This window comes from Vicia villosa, unplaced genomic scaffold, assembly GCF_029867415.1.
Source record: "Vicia villosa cultivar HV-30 ecotype Madison, WI unplaced genomic scaffold, Vvil1.0 ctg.003754F_1_1, whole genome shotgun sequence".
Lineage (NCBI taxonomy): Eukaryota > Viridiplantae > Streptophyta > Magnoliopsida > Fabales > Fabaceae > Vicia > Vicia villosa.
Window position 1 is genome coordinate 121,480 of NW_026706289.1, and position 5,491 is coordinate 126,970.

Genomic DNA, 5,491 nt, shown 5'->3' on the forward strand with positions numbered 1-5,491 from the left:
TGATGATTTTTGAATTGCTTCTTTTGATCATCATTCATTTATTGTCTTGTAAGCTTTACACCAGTAGCTTTCATTGGATGTTTGTAACCATCCATCAGCAGATCCCATAAGTCACCGTCTAGACCAAGGAAGTAACTTTCAAGTTTATCTTTCCAGTATTCAAAGTTTTCACCATCAAATACTGGTGGTCTAGTATAACCATTGTTACCATTTCCATTGTATTGCTCAGCTGAGCCAGATGTAGATGTATTTGTTGGATTTTCACCAGACATCTTGACTTAAGCGTTTTTCTCTTCCTGAATCTTTTCTAAACACGGTTAAGTGCTTGCACCTTAGAACCGGCGCTCTGATGCCAATTGAAGGATAGAAAAACACTTAGAAAGGGGGGGGAGGGTTCGAATAAGTGTAGCTTTAAAACTAGTAAGATAAAAACAATTTGCACAAAGATTTTTATCCTGGTTCGTTGTTAACTAAACTACTCCAGTCCACCCCTTTGGGGTGATTTACATCACCTGAGGATTTAATCCATTAATCTCACAAGATTACAATGGTTTTCCACTTAGACAACTTCTAAGTCTTCTAGAGTATACTGATCACAACCTGATCACTCTAGGAACAATCTGCTTAGATACCCTCTAAGACTTTCTAGAGTATACTGATCAACAACCTGATCACTCTAGTTCTTACAACTTAATGTAAACAAATTCTAAGAGTTACAATGCTTCTAATAAAGCTATTATCACAACTGTGATTTTCTCTTAAGTTTAAGCTTAATCTCACTAATATATTACAACAGCAATGTAGTGAGGTTGAAGATGAAGTTTGAGAGCTTTTTGAATTTGACCGCGTTTCTGTATATTTTGTGCAAGTGTTGTATTCAGAATTCGTAACCTTGCTTCTCATCAGAACTTCAATATATAGGCGTTTGAGAAGATGACTGTTGGGAGCATTTAATGCTTTGCGTGATCCGTACAACATTGCATTTAATGTTTCACTCTTTTGTCAACTACCTCGAGCCTTGCTTTCGCTGTGTCTACTGACATTGCCTTTAATAGCTTTCAACGTTCCTTTTGTCAGTCAGCGTAGCCTACCAGCTAGTACTTGCTTCTGATCTGATGTTTGTGTAAACAATGTTTGAATATCATCAGAGTCAAACAGCTTGGTGCAGAGCATCTTCTTGTCTTCTGACCTTTAAGTGCTTCTTAGCGTGATACCATGAGAACTTCAGTGCTTCTGCTTCTGATCTCAAGTTCTTCTGATGCTTCCATAGACCATGTTCTGATTCAGCTTGACCATCTTCTGATGTCTTGCCAGACCATGTTCTGATGTTGCATGCTGAACCTCCTGAGTCAGTGCTTCTTACGCTGATTTTGTGCATACTCTTTATATAATTCCTGAAATGGAAATTGCATAGTATTAGAGTACCACATTATCTCATACAAAATTCATATACATTGTTATCATCAAAACTAAGAATATTGATTAGAACAAATCTTGTTCTAACAGTTTCGAGGTGTGACCCAAGTCAATTGGACTTTAGGAAGAATGCCCCTAGTAAATAGGATCTTTGATTGTATGCCCCTGTTTAGGAAAACCCTCTGGGCGTGGTTTCTGTCATACCCCAATTTTTGACCTAAGATACCACCTCATATCATTTGCATATGCATCATTTGCATCTCTAACAAATTGCATAGCTTGTGTTTGTTACTTGTGACTCAGCAGGGTTTAATCAGGAAATCACTCATCAGTACAAGTAACAATCAATTAGGGTTTTGTTCTCCCTTCATTTCAAAAGAACTATCTTCATCAACAATCAACATTTGGTCCCCAGAGATCCACTTCAACAAACTCAACAGCTTTGAATCGACTGAATTAGGGTTTTGACTGAAGACAGCATACTCCTGACTTTTGCTCAGGATTTGACCTAATGACTTGGGACATGACCTCAAAACCCCAAGTACATCATTTTGACCTAATCCATTGGCTCAGAACATCTCCTATACAAAGATTGATCAGACAAATCCTCAGATCAGGGTTTTTGAACTATCAGGGACTGAAATCAGGGATCACATTTGGGAAACCCTAAAAACCCCCAGGAAGTCAATCAAAGGTTTCAATCATCCTCAAATAATCCCTATGACAATATCCAATGGAGATTACATCTCAATTCAAGATCCACAGTCATCAATTTCATCTGGTCGACAATTAGGGTTTTTGACCTAATTCACTGAATAACTGACTTTTTAATCAGGACATGGTGTCACAACTCAAACCATGGCTCAATATCCTCTAATGCTTCAATGTGATCCATTCATACCATTCATTTGATGAGGATAGCCTGTTTCATTGAAAACTCCAGAAACGCGATTCGTCTGAAAAAGTCAACTGTACAAGATCACCATTGACTTTTGGGGAATTTTGGTCAACCATGACTTTTGAAGTTTTAAATCATCAATATATGATATGAGAAGTCATTTGATCAAGAAAAATCAAGAAAATCAATCAAGAATCAAAAGTCAAAAGTTTGACTTTTCATACTTAGAAAAATTTCTAAGTGTTTTTCAATGGTTTTTTCCAAACTTTGGAAGGGAATTTCTCAAAATTTCACCTACAAACTGAAAAAAACTTCCAACATGAAAGTTGTAGATTTTGATCCAATAAACAACTTTGACACATATAAATTTTTTCCATAAGATCAACCATTTAAGAGATATGGTGCTTCAAAGTTGGTACTTTTTGAAAGTTTCACTTGAAATCTCATTTTCTTCAAAGTTCATGGATCTTTTTCACCCATTTCCTTAAAGGTCTTGAAGAAACTTTCAACTAGGGTTTTGAAGTGTGTAATATGAGCTTTTCAAAATGTCCAAGAGCATGAAAAAATATGGAGTGTAGCTATGGTTTTGAATTTTGCCATTAGTGAACTTTTCACTTGAAATTTCAAGCCATTTTCACAAAGTTATGAACCAAATTGCCAAATGGACCAAGTAATGATGCATAGAGGCAATAATTGGAGATATTTTTCTGATTTGAGACAGATGGGAAAGAGATAAGAAGCATAGCCAATTTTAACCATGGTTTAGTAACTTTAACCATATGCATTTAATGGTAAGATTCCATTCTATCTCTTGAGTGCCAAATCACCATTCTTTGATCAACTTGCAAAGCTTGGAGTTCAGAATCCTTGGCCTATAAATAGAGGTCCAAACTTCATTCAAATTCACACCAAAACCTCATAATCATAGGTTTTCTCTCTTCTTTCTTAAGTTACAAGTTTCATGAGTTTCAAAGAGGGAGAATTGCAATTTCCATCTCTTGCAATTTCTAAGCAAAGTGAGGGTTCTAACATCCCATAAACATCAAATGTGAAGTGTTTGATCCATCCACACACCCCAAAAACACTCAGAATTCAAAATCACTACCTCACCTCCATATGAACACATAATGAGCCTTATCATGCCAATTTTCATTCAAGCTCATATCTGTCCAAACTAACCTTCCAAACACATTCCATATACCATATATGAGCTATCCCAACTATCATCCATGATCTGAAACATCTCCATCTTCAAATTCGATTCATACTTGAAGCAACTGCAGTTCAGGTTCCATAGCTTAGCTCAGATGAATTCAAACTGTTCCAAGCATTCAAACATGTTCCATAAGGTCCATTGATGCTGTCCAGATCAAGAAACAACATCTGTAACACCTCCAGGCACGATTTCAATTTCCAGTTTGGCCGTTTTTGAAGGTAAGCCTCATGAACTTCAAACTCTATCATGCACGCATCATAAATGAAATATTGATATACCATCTTGTTTCTGCACCTATGAGGATCATTAACCCTCAATCAATTGCATCAGATCATGATCATACACGATTTCACAATGATTTGTCATATTAGGGTTCTTCGTGTTCATCAGAGAATCAGTGGCCTTAGAGTTAAAATAAATGAAATTAAATGGTACCATCATGATCCTTGTGAAAAAACGAGTGAGTTAGACCCTTCACTTGATCAATTTGGTTCAGTTTTCATAATTTTCAAAATCAAATGGGGATGGTGTTCTTGGCGCCATTTTCTGTTCAGAATTTTCAAATTGTTAGTTTTAAATATAATCAAATGAGTGTGTATTATTAACAAGCTGCGCGCGCAGCTCAGTTGGTTGTTGTTTTGGCTGGTAAGTATAAGGGCGTGGGTTCAAACCCTTATAAAGACAAAACCCAATTTTTTACCACTTATTTTCTTCATTTTTTTAACAACTTCATCATTTAATTTAACCAATCAAATTAACTCATTTTAATTTCATTTTTTGTACACTTCTCATTTAATATATGTATTTTATGAATACCAAAAAAAATCACCAAAAAATATTTATTTAATACATTTTTAAATAGGTTTAAAATGACATGTTTTTAAGTGTTTTTTAATACTTTAAATTTTGTTTTTCATTTGATTTTTCAAACCTAATCACTTGTAAATATTTTTGTGATCAAACCCTAATTTTTTAGGTCTTAATTAAGCATTAAAATTTGATTTTTACTTAATTAAGTTGACTTTTGTCAAATTCAAATTGTTTTAAAACAAACGATCATTCTTTTCAAAACAATAAACCATTTCTTTTTGAAACTATTGATTAAATCTTTTTAATTGATCAATTGATTTTCAAAACGATGTGGGGCCTCTCGAATATTAGAGAGTATAAGTCCCTTTTCTTTTTCTTTGTACAGTTTTTTTAAACAGAAAACTCTTTCAAAACAAACTTTCAAACAGTTTTTCAAACGACGCGTCTGTAAATAAAAACAATCAACCATGTTTTGTAAATAAAACACGGGCCTCCATGTAGGTATAAGTCCCGAGCCCTTTTGTACATACCCATTCCAGTACATGAAATTAGGTATTTCATTGTACGCCTTTTTGTACATACACTTTTTGTACATACACTTTTTTGTACATACACCTTTTTGAACATACCTCGATCAGTTTGTTTTATAACTTTGAACAACAAATCAAAAATGAAGGTTTCTTTAAATCTTCCCAAAAATACCATGGGCCTCCATGTAGGTATAAGTCCCAAGCCCTTTTTGTAAATACCTGTTTACATAGCTTTGAATAAATTCAAGTGGACCTCTCCTCGAGTATGAGTCCCGAGCCCCTATATATACAAATGGAGCATGCTTACAGGTATATTTCCTTCATAAACTCCATTATATACACACACTCTGTCATATATAACTGTTCATGCACTTGTTCATGTTTGTTTGTACTTGTTCATACTTGTGATTGTGTTATATGCTTATTCAACTTAGTACAACACTAGGTTCCCCATAGCCTCCTATTGGGCTTCGTGCAAAGAATCTCCACTAGTTTAGGTTAGGACATAGAGTATGGTTTCCCGATGAAATCGCTCTAAGAGCTCAAACCAACTATACCATGCCTCCCCTTGGGCTTTGTACAAACGAGTGACCCTCCCATAGCCTCCTCTTGGGCTTACAA